The sequence below is a fragment of the Solenopsis invicta genome, chromosome 2 (assembly GCF_016802725.1).
Source record: "Solenopsis invicta isolate M01_SB chromosome 2, UNIL_Sinv_3.0, whole genome shotgun sequence".
In the NCBI taxonomy this organism is placed as follows: domain Eukaryota; kingdom Metazoa; phylum Arthropoda; class Insecta; order Hymenoptera; family Formicidae; genus Solenopsis; species Solenopsis invicta.
In genome coordinates this window covers 5,002,674-5,019,435 of record NC_052665.1, presented here as the reverse complement: position 1 = coordinate 5,019,435, position 16,762 = coordinate 5,002,674, and the positions used below count along the sequence as shown (strand labels likewise).

At 35.2% G+C, this 16,762-nt stretch overlaps 1 protein-coding gene across 11 annotated transcripts in view; it reads left to right on the top strand.

Moving 5' to 3' along the window:
* LOC105199142 overlaps positions 1-16,762 on the top strand; it is a 168,539-nt gene that overhangs the window by 29,205 nt on the left and 122,572 nt on the right. The gene's annotated exons all lie outside the window — the stretch shown is intronic.

The following is a 16,762-nucleotide window of genomic DNA, read 5'->3' as shown; positions in this document are numbered from 1 at the left end:
GAAGGGAAGAAATACAGTTAAAAAAAAAGGGGAAAGCGGGAGGGTCGTGAGATGAATGTCCAATGTATTTCCGTCGTGAAAGGGAGATCAGGGTCGTCGAGTTTGCCTGGGAGCTGAGTAAATCGCAAAAACTGGAGCAACCTTGCACTCGGATTTTCTTTTCGTTGTCGCGGGTTCGCGAGTCAAAGCGCGGGACGTTTTTTTTTTCCTTCCTTCTTTCCGTCGCGAATTTCGTGCGTCGCGAATCATTAGCCCTATTTTCCGTCTCTCGTCTCGCGGCGGCAGCTTTCTTGTAACTCGCTCGAGCGTCTCTTTTTTTTTTGGCTTTGTGCGCGTACAAGCGCGCCGTTATGCCGTTCATTACGGGAAATTTTCCGAGAGTTTAATCGATTCGCGCGGTGGACCGGCCGGCGTTGTTTCGAATAAGTTTAAGTGGAAGCGGAAATTGCCGCGGCTCTCGATTATCCCGATTCTCTCTTCTCGTCGCGAGAACCGACAGAAGAAACGGGTCGCTTTGTGGTCTAATCTCGCGTGGCGCGATTTAAACAAGTTTCCTCTTCTTTCTGGGAGGATGCCTCGACAAAATGCGATCACCACCGTTGCCCGTTCCGCCTCGTCGACCCGTCTTGCAAAGCGAAAAACTTCGGCGCTGCGAAATTCTTTTTTCTGCGCAGCTTCAGAAAGAACTTGGCCAATTTTGATGTTTCCCATTCTCTTCTTCCTCAAATAGTATTTAATATAAAAACTTTCCCGACACGGAAATGTAGTTACTTTGAAGCATAATCGTCGCGAAAATAACGCGGCCAAACACCGTCGACCTTCTCGTGCTTATTATCTAAAATGCTAACGCAATGATGAAGTACTTCGGCACAGTTCGAATCTAAGTAGGGCAAACCTATCTTTCCCATTACACAATTTCTCTTATTACGTAATTGTGAAAAATATCTTTCGATAATTGCTAGATAAATATTTCAACAGTTAAAATTTTAACCACGGGATAAATTTCTTTTGAAAATTTTTTTGAATTTGTACTATTAAAAATCAATTTGCCATCTTGATTTTTCATAAAGATCTCCGCGTTGATGTTTTATCGGAAAAATTTTTGGAAAGACTTTTTTTTGATTTTGTGTGGTATCTTTTCACTGAGAGAAGTGTTTGATATTTGTGACTGTAACCGCATAAAATAATTATAGATAATTAGGAGCTCTATTTGCATAGTTATTATTGCTAATAATATTAGCAATAATAACCTTATGTTTATAGTTTTACATTGAAAAAAATTTTTTATTTCCAAATAAAATACTTATTTTTAACATCACTTTTTTGATTAAAAAAATATTTCCCGAGTTTATGAACAAATTTTAATAAATTGATAATTTCTTCAAATATTAATATAACAAAATATCAATATGTGTATGGTAAAAGTAAAATAAACATTTTTATGTAATAAATGTTATCATAATTAATATAATAGTAAATATAGCTATTTTTTTAACATTCGATCACTATTTACATATTAATAACTAAAAGCTATGATTTACATAATAAAACCATAAATATACCGTTGGCAGCGACAATGATTATGAATTATAGTTAAATTATGATAATTACAATCATTTTTTTCTCTCACTATTCCTGAAGGTACAATCGATGGCTTTGAGACACACCGTGTACACGGTCGCAGCTTATACGGTTGGTGATAACTTTCAACCGAGTGTTTAGAGAGAATCTATTTATTTCCATCGTAGAGCGCAGTAACAATTAGTCACAATTTTCAGTAATTTTCAGCGGAAAAACGAACAATCAGCCGGTAAATGTAAACCACACCGGCGCGTGTGAGTTATGAAAGCGGGCGGAGCGAATACGCCCGGCATCGTGATTTATTAAAATAACAGTGGTCGCGATTTCTGCGAGCACCGGTAATGCTGCCGGAGTTTCCCTCCTTCCCGCTCCGCCGACGTGTCGTAAATTGTCCTTAATCCCCGAACTTCCTTAAAATGCGCGTGGCTCGCGTGACTCCTTCGTATCGTAGATCTTTGCACGAGTGGTGGTGGGTCAATATCTTTTCTCCTGTTCACCCTACATTTTTCAGAATCTGATAATTACGTTCAGTGCACTTTTGTGCTCTCATTCGTTCCTTTACCATCTTGTATAGTTCTTAATACATATATTACAAATGTAAGAATTTATGTATAAAGTAAATGAAAGAATAGCAATGATATTTGTGACTATAATTGTATAATGGAATAATTATGGTTAGAGGCGCTCTATTTTTACAATCATCGGGCATTATTGCAATAATGTTAGTCATAATAACCTCATGTTTATAGTTTATTGAAAAAAATTTTATTTTTATATAAATATATTTATTTTTAACATCATTTCCTTGATTAAAAAAATATTTTCTAAGTTAAAAAATAAATTATTATGCACATACTAATATTTATTTAAATCAAGAAAATGATTTAAGAAGATGATTTAAAAAAAAATATAAGTATTAATATTATTCCGATAATAAATTTCTAAATTATTGTTAAATTTCAAGCTCGACTGTAATAGAAGGACATTAATTCATACTTAAAGTAAAAATAAATGAGGAAAAGTATAAGTTACGCGTATGCGGTATATAATGCATAATGCAATAACGTTTTACGCGATGAGAATCGCATTGTGCCGTTAATCCTCTTCATGCTATCGGGCATTAGGGAATTATTGTAGTCGATTGTACGCTCTCGATCAGAACGATATCGAGGACTTGCCGCACCGCGAGAATTCCTGTGTGTGCATCTATACGATCCTATAGTGCGTCTTCGTCGTGCGTGCCTAATTTAATCGCGGTTCTCGAGCATTTCGAGAGACGGAGAGAGAGAGAGAGAGAGAGAGAGAGAGAGAGAGCTCTTACCTACACATACGCGACAATTCGCAATCCGTTTCCCGCAATTTTCCTTGTGATTTTCCCCGATCACGCGATGCAAAAAACGTTGAAATTCAATTACGGTTACTTTGCGACTCTTTCCTTTTGTCAGTCGCGCATCCGCAAATTCCTAACGCGACTTTACTCCCAAAGGGCAATTAAAAATGTCTAGGACATGTCTCAAAACATGAAGAAATTTATGAAAAAATTAGAAATTGTTTTATATTGCATTTAAAAATAATAGAAAAAATTTGGCGGCGATTTTTTTTATCTGGATAAAAAATTATTTTAATAAGAAATAGATATGTACTCCAATGAAAATATATAATTAATACTGGAATAATGAAAATAATTTGAATTTTTCTATTGAAGTATTTTAAATATTCAAGATGATTTATAAAATTTATTTACGAAATAACTAAACAGACAATCAAAATAAAACTTTGTGTAAATCATCTTGAATACTTAAAGTACTCATACAAAAAAAATTGAGATTTTTCTTAAATGTAAAAAATTATTTAATTTTTAAGAACAAATAGAGTAAATAAACTATAAATATATATTATTAAATAAAAATATTTTATTTACACAACTCTTTCATATATATATATTACATTTTATTTGAAGTATTAACATTAAACACATTTTTAAATTTCAATTACTTTGCGGGGACCGTACGTAACAAATGCCACGAAGCGCGCGTTTGTCGCAATTTTACAAAACGGGAGTTTCTTCAACGCGATTAGAGAGATAATCTCGGGAGATAATCAATTCTCATTTGATGATTTTAAGGTGGATAATCAATAGCGATTTACCTTCTCGGCAGCCGCGTATAACGACGTAATTCCGTGCCGTGACGGTTTACTTGTATCATTGAAATTTCTCACCGAGACAGTGTCGTGCGGCTTTTTGCAAGATTACAGACGGCAGTTTGGATTTAACGGTTTCGCCCCGTTCCTCACGATCGCGTTTAAAGCGCCGTTATCGCTTTATGCATCCGAGCTTTGTGTTATGCGATACGCTAGAGAAATAATATTCTTCCTGAAATATATCCGTCTTCGCTGACCTACATATAGCCAGTCTATAGATAATGCTTGGCTATTGTAATGTTGGAAAGCTTGTTGAATTTAAAATTATATATATGTATATTTCTAGGCGAGAAAAGAAGTCGGACATATTTAATACGACAGCGAGAAAAATCGCGCTGACCGGCTGGATTTCATTCTAGTTCTATTTATATCTAACTATTGAAATAATGTAATTGCGATAATATTTGGCGTGAAACGATTAGTTACCTTTGGCGGTACAGGCAAGCCCGGTTAAATTATAAAATGGACATTTATACAGGGCCATATCGCGTATATATATCTAGCCGATACATTCTCGCAGTGGATAAATACGTAAATGAAATTATTCCACCGGGTACACGCAGCGGGCTTTCCATCTTCCTCTATGGCGTTTAATTTACATCCTCGTCTATGTTGGTACTGAGCAACGCTCAATGTGTTTCTTGGAATGGTTCTAATAGAATTAACAAAGCATGAGAATATTAAGATAATAATCTTGTTGCGATCTCCTAAAAATACGTTCCCGTTTTATTTTCGATCGTAAAAGTGTGCAAGATACGCAAGAGCGCGTCACGATGTCTCTATCAGCTCGATCTCGAAAAGGCGGCGTTTAATGGCGAGATAAATAGAGATGCATCGAGATTCACGAGGCAGCGCGAGGAAAACCGTTGTAGAAAACCACTAAGAATATCCATCGTGAAGAAAACCGCTGTCGAGAATGATGAAAACCGTTGCCGGGATGCGTTCCCTTCTTGTTGAATCTCTTTGCCACTCGCTCGCCATTTTATTCGCGTTTACGAGCCGTTTGCGGAATACTTTTAGGACCATCATTCGTTTTAGGACCAAGTCCCGCATCCATTTTACGTTTATGTTGGTCGCATATATGACTCGCGTCGCGATTTCCGCGAGGCGTTTTCGCAAGATACGGATCGACGATGTAAAGAAATAAAAATCGATAAGTCATCCTTATCGCTTGCGTCGTGCGACTTAAAAGGTGCGGCGTGGGTGTCAATAAAATTAGAACTGGAATGTCGGACATGACAGACGAGCGTTCGTTTTCTGACGCTTTAGAATCTTTTTCTCGTCTCGAATTCGTGAGATCGGACCGTACGATTTCCCGGATTTCCCTGAGAGCGAGGGATGATCGGGTTGACCGTTATTGCTGTTGAAAGACCAGGCTGATCTCCTTGAAGTCTCTCAAGGTAGAGAAACTCGATGGGATCTCGTTTCTCAGTCTCTCCAGAGCAGATCTTTCGTATCTTCCGTTTCGATATAGCAAATTCCTCATGCCCAATGTTATCTCAATAGACCAGTGTCAATTTTTCTCGGAATATTTACTGCCCATCTAAATCTCCAAATGAAATTGATAATGATAACTAATTACTCGCAAAATATACACTTATGGATGCCAAATATTAATGTATTTTAGCAACAAATTGCACACTCAGAAAAGTTACTTCGAGTTAAAAAATATTTGACAATTTAATATTTTGATTTATTTGTTGGAGCCAATATTTTTATTTAATTTAATTTAATAAAAAAAAAATTGTTTGAATCAAAGAAATGTGTGTGCATTGTTATGCGATTAAAGAAAAGCTTCTTTGATTTGAAGACATTTTTTGACATTGTTTCCTTTATTAGAATCAAACAGTTTTGTTGTGCAATGCGAATTTCTTTTTAAATAAAAGAAATATGTTTTTAAAACCAGAATAACTAAATTATTTCTTATACTTTCGTCAATACTTTCTTTGAATAAAAAAATTAATTGTTTAAATTAAACAAATAATTTATTTACTTTGCAAAATTTAATAATGTCATTTCTTGAAAGCAAATAAATGTTTATTTCTCTCAAAGGTATTTTCACTTCAGCTTAAAGAAACAAGTTAAAGAAAGCCAGATTTCATCAATTTTATCAAACATAACTGTTCTCTGAGTTCAAAACTAATGAAACTGACACTCTTTCGCTGTAAGACTAATACTCATTGTCAGTTACAAATTATCGACTACAGAACCTTGCTTTCCCGCCGCGAAAATGATGCAATTCAAAGCCGCTGTCAAGCAGCGAGAGAGAGAGAGAGAGAGAGAGAGAGAGAGAGAGAGAGAGAGAGAGCCGGTCTTCACCATCGTCGACGTCAAGACACACTTCTACAAAGATTCAAGCTTACGATGTAAATTTAAAGGTCACGCGGAAGTTATCGGACGACAAGCGCTTCGCTCCGTGACAAAATGTTGAAAATGTGTCCGCGTTCCCGTTCAACTGATTACACCTTCGGTAAAAGGACTTCCGTTCCAGCCGATACCCTACGTACACTCCCCGTTGTCTCACCCCGGGGTAACTTTATCACTCGTAATGATCGTTCCAAACTACTACGCGCGGCCAAACAACGACGGACGCGGCCGAGCGTAACGGCGCGGGGATTAATGAAACCGGCTGCGTTTGCCGCTGGCGTCGTTATTAACTGCCGCGGTGTATGTCGTCGGTGAATTACGCACGCCCCCGCTACATGGACCAGGTGATGATAATTAATCGCTGAAATGCGATTAATTTTCATTACGAGTCGTGATAACTACGCGCGCCACGAAGAATCGATCGCTCGAATTCGCGCGAACCGGAAGACGAAAAACTTGACCGTTTAGATATTTCTTAATCGATAATTTTCTTGTGCTCGCTCAAGTGAAAGATCGTGGAAATGACTTGTAATTTTACACGTATTACCCGATAGATATTTCCGCCATAATCATTTTCATAAGAATTAATTATTAACGACGTGCTGAATTATTTCTTTCAACTGTAATACTGAGGAAACTAACGGTCAGCTTTCTTTTCTCAATTTCCTCTCAATAATGAGTTAATCAAGGAATGATACGTACGGTTGATCAGCATAGACACGAGCTTGGGATATCTCTTCATTTACGTGAAGTTACGATCACGTTAATCGAGGTCAAGCGCCTCGGGCGAGATTTTCTCATCTGTCTCTTTTTTTTGCACATTTGCAATGTATATAGAGAAAATGATTTCTCTTGACTTAATAAATTTTATTTTATCTAAACAAATTTGTTTGGAATGGTCCAAACGAACCAATAGATGTTTGATTGAAACAACATTTTTATTCAAACAATTAATGTTTTATATAAGCATATGTTGTTTCAATGAAACAACTTTCAATGAAATACATAGGAATATTAATTCCAATGAAATCTTTTTCTCCGTGTACCAGTGCACATTGTTTCGCCGTCATTTCCATATAAGATTGACAATTATAATCAATTTTAATCAGTGAATTACAGCTTATGAATTTTAATTTATTTCCATGAAATTGACGGACGTGGAATCACGTTCTCAGAGCGTAAATAGCACTCGAAGAACGCAATTGCTCAACACGATATCGATAACTGTAGCCTTGAAAGATTTTTACGCAATTTTAGGCGCAGCAAACAGTGACATTATTCGGTCACGCGTTATCGCGGAAGCATTCGCGCGGTCTATAATTTTTTTACGACGCCCATAATCCGCGATATTGCATCATCGTACCCTTTTTTTTTTATTATGAAGCGCGAAGTTACAAAAAGACCGGAATGACGCATACCGTGGCAATCGCTCGAAATCACCTCGCCTGGAAACAATAACCGGTGGTAACATGCATCTGAACGTTTTAATTTCCATCCTGTTCATATGCGGATTGATCTTGTCTTGCTGGTGCCCGGATAATGCAGTGGCTATGCCGGAGCCTAGACGGACCATATACATCTTAGTGAATCGGCCTAGGAGGAAGAAAAAGAAGACGAAGGATCGTGTTATCATACTCCGAAGAACCCGAAGGTTATCAGGGAGAGTGACCCGTATTTACATGAACCGCTGAAAAGGAGTTTAGAGGATCGGCCAATCTCTCTCCCTCTCTCTCTCTCTCTTTCTCTCTTTCTGAATATCGCTCACTACGAAAATATTCATCGATGATCATAAATTGACCGCCAAGAAAATTAAGAAGAATCTATTCGACTCTCGAGGGAGGAGGAATTGAGACGTCTCATCGCGCGCATTGGAGTTTATAATAGAATGGTGATGTCATCAGTGACCCGATGAAAAATGAAAATTTCAAGTGTCCATGCAAAATTGTACGCGGCCCACTCTTCGCTGCGTATATTTCTTGACTGCAACGTTATACGAAATATATATTGCGCTGAAAATAATAAAATTTTCAAAACTTTTGATTCCGTTGATATCTGATTTCCAATTTGTGCGCGAACACATTTGAGCAGCGTGTACCTCGTTTGAAGATATGAAATATCACCGTTTTTTTTTTTTACACGAAGTTGATGTAAATACGTTGTTCTTTCAAATTGTGCCGTTCAGTGACCGATTTTACTTTTACTTTTAAGCGCGCTCTCTTAGTTTCCGCCCCGAAGAAGGCACCGCGGCGATTGCGGAAAATTGTAGGCCGTTATAAATGTGCATTCGCGCTGGATGGAGGCAACGTCTTACCTTGACCGAACACTTCCGGTTTTCCCCACGCTCCCTGCGTTGCGTAAGCGGTCTCTCGCGCGATGTATTCGCGCATTTCTCTCTTTCTCTCTCTCTCTCTTTCTCTCTTTCTCTCGCGACTACGCGAACACCGAGCACGTAAAACGCTTTGCCATTCTCGCTCATTAAGCGAAATCGACGCGCAATTTCGCGCCTAAGAAAGTGAGACTTCGTAAGGCGTTATTGCGATCGTAAAATATATCTATGGCACGCGAACACAATTCAGACGTGATAATCTTTATCTTCATCGTAAAATGTACTACACGCATTACTTTGTTTATCCTCGATTTGTTTACCCTTGATTTGTTTATCTTCGAATATTAATATTCTGGTTCGTGCGTGAAGAACTGGCAGTAATAAGATAACGCTTGCGCTTTTACATATTATTTATATATTATTATTTTAATATTTACTATTATTATATATAATATATACTATAAATTATGCATATTAAATATATTAATATTTTTAATGTATTAATATTATTAACATACAATATATTTTAATCTCAAATAAACTCTTTGCCCCTTTGAATTTTATATTCAGTTTGGAATAACGATTAAAATGTTGGCGCTCTAAAAATAAAGAGAAAGACAATTTTCGAAATAAAACTAAAAATAAAAAAGAAATAGTACAGTTATCCAGTTACGGTGTTGTGCAGCTGCGAGGAATTTGTAATATCGTTATTTGAATGTGAAAAGATACGCTATACCTGGGAATTGTCTTAGCAGAAAATTCTTGCTCGCGAATAAACCGATCGCGGCATAAAGAACGTGCTCCAAAATAATAACCGATCCCAGATACGACACGTAATTTTCCGTTGCGTTGCACATCAATACGCACGGTGCTTATACCTATCCTATCAGATGGAATAAACGGAAAAGATGGAAAACGTCGAGACAGACCGTAGGAGGCATAAGTGCCTCCGGCCGGATATTTATTCATTTCCGGCGATCTCGGCGTCCGTTCTCTCCCTCTTCAGGTTGCTGATTAAATTTGGTCAATCGCTCCGGGCCGTCTCGAGGTGGGAATTCGTCAATTGACTTGCAACTCGTGAATTGCACATTACGCGATTGTAAAGTTTTGCAATTGCAGGACGTTCGCCGCAAACAAGTCGATATCAAATGGTGCGGAGTTCCACCTGCCGGCGGAAAGTACGGTAAACGTTCTCCTCCCCTGTTTCTTTGCGCATTCAATTTGTATAAGAATCGAAAATCGATTCTTGTTTTTACGAGTCTTTTCCTCGCAAACGTACTCGTTTAAAAAAAGTTTTGCTATATATGTATATGTATATGCTCATACATCTACTTTCAAAGATGCACGTTCATCTTTTCTGTAGACATTTCTATTAACTTTTCACGTTGCTTGAAGATACGATATATTCCGATATAACGACAAACGTACGATTAGTCAAATTGCTTATTCGATTATTTTCAAAAAATTTTTGGAAATCTTTGACGAAATGTACGAGAAATCTCAAAACTACTTAATCAAGTAAATTTTGAGATAACTTAAATCTTAAATTTATATGTTAGACAATTTATATCAAATAAATTTAAGATTATATTTTTATTTAATAACATATCTTTATTTGCTCTACTTGTTATTAAAAATTAAATTATTTTTTTAGAACATTAGAAAAAATTTAAAATTTTTTCTGTAAGTACTTTAAGTATTCAAGATGATTTATAGATAAAGTTTCATTGTAGTTGTGTCCGTTTAATTAATTTATAAATAAATACATTTTATTTTACAGAACTGATCTCTACATCGCAGAGAATGAAACTTTACATAAATCATCTTGAATGTTTAAAGTGCTTGAATAAAAAAATTCAAAATTTTCTTCTTAGTCTATTATTTCTTATTTCATTATTAATTATATTTTTATTAGAGCACATGTCTACTTCTCATAGAAATAACTTTTTAACCAGATAGAAAATCGCCGAAAATCAAATTTTTTCTACTACTTTCAAATGCAATAGAAAGCAATCTGTGATTTTTGTCATAATTTTCTTAAATGTTGTATACATGAGAAATGTTCTGTATACATTCTTCAAAAATTTGCTTACATTTATTTCTGTTGCATTCCATAACAAATTTTCTCGCGCTGTGTTAAATTCATTGTTCACAGAGCTTTTCGCGAATTTGCTTCGGTGATTGTGTGTATCGCACGAACGATCGGTTCTCGTAATAATACGGAAGACACGTCAACACGTGGAATGCCCGGCACGCGGGCCTATATCACAGCGCTGCCAATCCCGTCGCACAGGCAGCGTGACTAAAGTTCGGCAATGTTGCGGCGAAGTCGAAACAATCGTGCGTCGCATGCCGACTCGCGCGGAACTCGCGGTTCTTCCGGGCGGAAGACGCGGCGCGGATCTCCTGGTGGGATTCCGCGAGAGTTTCGGAGCGTCCCGAGACGTCATTTATGAATGCCACTCGAAACTTTAATCGCTTCGTCTGCCACGTCGCGAAGATTATACTACTCTGCAACCGCGGCGCGGTGCGACGCGACGCAGGATGCTGCAGATGAGGCGCAAGCCTCGCCGTCGCGCTTTAGTTTTTTCACTTCAGGGGGTCGATCATGGAACTTTTTTCCTAAGGCGGAAACGTGAAAAATGAAAAATTTCTCCATTAACTTCAATGGTAAAGATTTTCACTTTTCACGTTTCCGCCCTAGGGAAAAAGTTTCATGATCGACTCCCCGAGCTACTCGTGACGTTCAGAGATATCGATGCCGCTGTTGTTTACTTCCGATTCAGATAATTGAAAACTTGGGAGAGATCTAGGATGTACTTACGGATCATATTGCTAAAACATTACGAAAAATATAAGAATTTGATAGAGTATTCTAGTATTACGTTTGAGTATCTGTGTAAAGTTTGAGCACAATTCATTTATTTTATTGGTTTAAGTTATTTTTTGTTTACTCTTTAATCTTTACATAAAATCGTGTTTTGCAGTATTTATTTGCCAATTTGATGGGAAAGTATCATTGTCAATTAAATCAAAATTTTTGTATATATTAATAAATATTTGTGCAAAAATTCATTTAGATCCACTTTCTTGTTTTAAAGTTATTTATTTAAAACTGCATCAAAATTTAGTAATTTTTGCTTAATAAAAATCAAATTTTTTGTTGTTGATTAGGAAAAAGAAATAAACCCAGAGAAGCCTTCAGTTTTTAAATTTCGACAACCTTTAACTCGTATTGTATAGTCAAAACATTCTTAATGTCGAATAAATAACAGATAAATGATCCTGCGGTCTACTTTATCGGTCCACTTTATATGAATTTTTAAGCTGCGATTTTATGCGCGACTTTGAATCTACGTATTTGCATGATTCGCGGTAGGAACTCAGCCATGTTATTACGCGATAACGTGATCCACGATTTTGGATTACGGATGAGGGGTTCGGGAGCCGTCACGCATACTCGAAGCTCGAGGAAACAGCGCCGTCTAATCACTGCCGATCGGGAAATAGCACGGCACGGAGTCGAGGGTCGAAACTGCCGAAACGCCGAGCGCACTAATCGTCCCGTCTAATCCCATGCTAATATACGGCTGTGGAACGCCGCCAAGAAATCTGCAAGTCGTAGCAGGCTACGTCTAAAGGATCCCTTAGCCGCGTCCTTGAGTCGAAACGAGCAAAATCTCTTCGGTTGTTACAGCTGTCCGTAAACTTTGTTTTCTTCGTCCTCCCAAGTTGCCTCGCCTGACGTTTCGCGGAGTGAAGAAAATGGATGTTCGTAACGATACGTAAATGCCTTACAATGTTTCGACCTCGGTCCGTTTATGTGTTTGCTTTGCGTGCAACCGTACCTTGTTAAAGTCTCGTGCGTCCGAGATGGCGGCGAGGAATGTTTAACTGATTATGGTTGATGAAGAAAGAAAAAACGTTTTGAAAAAAAATATGTTTCGGGTATCTGTAATTCTTATAATTAATTTAAATTTTGTGGATCCGGCAAACATAACTTACATAAAAATGCGTTTGTATTTATGTTGGAAAAATCTTGCGCCTGAATTTCACAATGTTTAATATTAAACCCGATACTTTCAAGTAAGACTGTAAACTCTTCACAGAGTCTGGCTGAATCGGAAAATGGAAATCTAAATTTCCTCTATAAATGTAAGAGCAATAATTAACATTTTTATCTAAAAAGATGGCGCGAAAAGACACAATATTAAATAATATTGACTTGAAGGTAAGGTGCAAAACGAATGTCCTGCGTCATTTTCTTAATGACGTCTAACGTAGCATGAGGGGCTTCAAAAAATACAAGAATAGTTCCACCAGGTTGAAGCATGCGATATATATTTTTAAATATTATTTTATTGTATAAAGAAGAAAAGTATTATTAATTTATGCATTTATTATTTTCAGCAATAAGGAAATTAAAATACAAATTATTATATGGCGATTGCTTCGCCACATACCCAACTGACAAAAGCGAAAATTAACAATCACAGGAAAAAACAAAGAGACGTATTTAGAGTCGAGCATTTTAAATAAACGTATACGTTAGGCAGTTTACATAGCAGAATTATATAAACAGTAAATAGAAACTTAAGACACAAATAATATTATAATCTTAAGTTTCTATTTACTGTATATATAATTCTGCTGTGTAACGTATACGTTTATCTATAATAAAATGCTCAACTCTAAATACATCTCTCTCTTTTTTTCCACGTACTCGTTAATTTTCGCTTTTGTCAGTTGGATACGTAGTGAAGCAATCGTTACATTATAATAAAATATTATATACTAGTTGATATTAATAAAATATCAATTAGTATAAAATATTTATACGTAATATGATTATTATATTTTAATTGTATTTAATAAAATTTTAATTCTAAAACAATTTAATTTACGCTTGTTTAAGAACCTTTTTCACCTGTCGTCGTAGAATACGAGACTTTTGTTAATAGATAAATTAGTACTATCCACTTGGACTGTTCGCGCCCAACTGAGAGATTAATTAATTTGTGCTAATCATCGAACATTTACGTCATTTAAGAAGAAATAATTATTATCTGTTCTGAAAAAAAGATTTGTATAATTCATGTTGCACAATGTAACAGTTTTTCTGCAACAGCCGAATATGTATCTACTGATATTTATTTTATTTCTCTCTCATTTATATGTCAATAGTGCAAAATTCAAGTTCCGTAGAAAAAAATCATGATGCATGCATATATTACTGTGCATAATTATTGAACAATTTGCTATTTATATAATATTGCTTTATATCAGAGATTTTTTTCCAAAAAAAGCTTTTATACTGTAGAGGAGAGTTATTGAATGCGTACCGGACGCCCAAATAGTATCTCGTTAGTATTTTACATTTTTACTTGATATAAGCAACATTTAATGACAAAAATATAAAAGAATAAACAAGAATTGAATAGTATTGTGCGGCTAGCGTACGTTATAGGGAAAGGCGTGATGCTCGACTGGCGTACAGCTAGTGCACGAGTTGAGTAAGCTTGAGGACGCCTAAATAGCGAGGACCGAAGATCCGAGAGGAGACTCGAGAAGACGGATTCTGATTGAATCACAAAACATATATATTTGGTTGCTTACAATTGCTTCGATTTCTTCTTAGTTATAGCTCTTGATGTAGGCTTGCGGCGACGAGTATAGTAGTATTGCGGTATTCGTATGTGTATTGTTAAAGGCGATGTTCAATGCTTCGATGCTTTGTTGTATGTTGATAGTATTGCTTCTCGATGTGCTCTCCGCGACTTCAGTGTCAAGCGACGGTTTTTATATGTATAGTGATTGCGCGAAGCGTAATTGACGTGCTGTTTGACGTAATTGGCACTTCCGCGAAGTTAACGGTTTCGCAATACGTTTAGGCGCAATGGTTCGTTCGTTAGGTTCTCGGATTTTCGGGTATTACGAAAATGCTTTACAATGATTTATCTTTCTGGGTCATGGTAATCTAATTCCGATTATCATGCATCGTGTTATTGCTAGGCTATAACATAGATAAAAATTCAGAATACGTTGCTAACACTTAAAAAAATCAGGTATAATTGATGTTAATTGTGGATCACTTTACGTAACTGATAATAATGCAATAATGCAATTTTATATTAAAGATTTATATTTTCATAAAAAAGGTTTGTTGTAGAATATTTTACATTTATTGTACATACACATTTGCAATTATCATAAAAATTAAAATAATATTTTTATATTCTTTGTCAAGTTTCCTTAAGTTTTACTATCACAAATTTTATAACAATGAATGATATTAATCTAAAACTGATAATTGCAAACAATTTTTCAATTGCAAAAATTAATTCAAGTTAATTTACCATATTTTAATGTCCTTATCTTTTCATTGTTATTTATTATTTTGATCCTCTTTTTCGAGATAAATTATTGAAAATAGTTAAAAGTAAATATTAATGATTAAAAGACCCATAATTATATTAAATTAATAAATAGATTATTATAAATTAATTTCTTATTGTTGAAAAATTAAATATAAACTATGCGATTATAATGGGTGAAATATTAAGTTATAATTTTCGATGTTTATTTGCGTATCAAATAAATTAGCGTTAATTAAGAAATAATTTCTTTTCTCCACATAACTTGACGACTTGTCAAATAAAAAAAAAAACAAAAAGAAATATTAAGAACGGATACGTATTCGGCAATTTTTCCTTGTGTTGTATAATTTAATCAAAGTAAAACAGGCTAAGCACAAAACTTCACATGAATGAAAATATATTGCGCAAAATGTATCTGACTTTTAAATCATCCATGAAATACTTGATCGATAATGCAAGTTTCTTGAGTGTCCTCTCACTGATATAATGTATCACACTAGAGAGATGGAAAATGTCACGACCGAATTGCATGCCTACATGCCACAATATTGTTCGTTTAATGCTACCGTCATTTTTCAAGTCAGTTAGATAAACTATGATCTAGAAATTTATGGTTTTATTTTATAACCAAATAATATGAAAAAATTTGCTAACGATAAAATAACAAAAGATAATTATGTCCTCAAAAATAAGCTATAAGATAAAAATGATAAGAGCAATTACTAAACTTGTTGAAAATTACTCAGACTTTGTATGTTTTATTATTTACGCAGAGTTTTATTATTTAAGAAGAGTAGTATAGCTAGGCGGATTATAATTCTGATGTAAAAGAGTTACAAAATGTTTATATTTTTTAGTAACATTATTCTGATATAGTGTGAAATATACGTGCTCGGCGCAATATTTAAGTGCAAATATAAATAATACATTGTCGGCTTCATGTAAATATAAGCATTGTGTGATGTTAATTTTACAATATTTTCTTCGCGCAGTTTAACGAGTTCCACAATCAGTTCATAAATCGATGATGCAGCTTTTTTGACTGTATAAGTCCCTCGATGTCCATGCGTTTCTCAACCAATAATCTCTATGTTCTATGAGGCAGAACAATCTGATAGAAACAAAAATATGAAAAAAGAACAATCTGTAGAAACAAAAATATGAAAAAAGTATTTAAAAAAATGTATAGATACTTACGATTTCTCGCATGCTTCGGTCTGTATCGGAACGTAATAGTTTGCCATTTTTCTCCTCGTATTTTCGTGAGTTGTTCACTGAGCGACTAATGCGGTAACGTTTTTAAAGTTCTTTTTATTTTGTAATTCCCGTATCGACAATCAAATAAGGAAATTACATATTTTGTGATGAGATCATTCACGTATTCAAAAACGCAAATCTTGCAAGCGCTGACAGATGAGACCACAGAATGGTAAAATTCAATTTAGACACGTTTGAATATAATTTGATACCACGAAAATTATATTTTGTCTATTTTCAATATTATTATTTATATTTTACTCTCTCCACGTTCTATAAGACAGAACAATCTGATTGCCACGATTGTCGCCAAGCACTAATTCCATGTCACCTGGTTCTTTTTTCTTGAATTGCTTGTCAAACGTCAATAAAAGAATGCCTTCGCGAAATCACAACTTGGAATCATTTTTTTCGTAATATTGATATAAGGATTAATGTGTACATATACATGTTCAATGCAATGGTCAAAGAAAAGTACAGTTTTTGATCTTAAATACATTTAAGAATCGCGTAATAAAACAAGGTTTAAAAAAAAGGTAAAAAAGGCGCCAAGTGGATGTATCTCTTAAATGTTTATTTATTTTTTTTTTTACAAAAACCAAGTGGTACTATCTTTGTATCATCATTGAAAAAATTTTCTGTTCTTACCCAT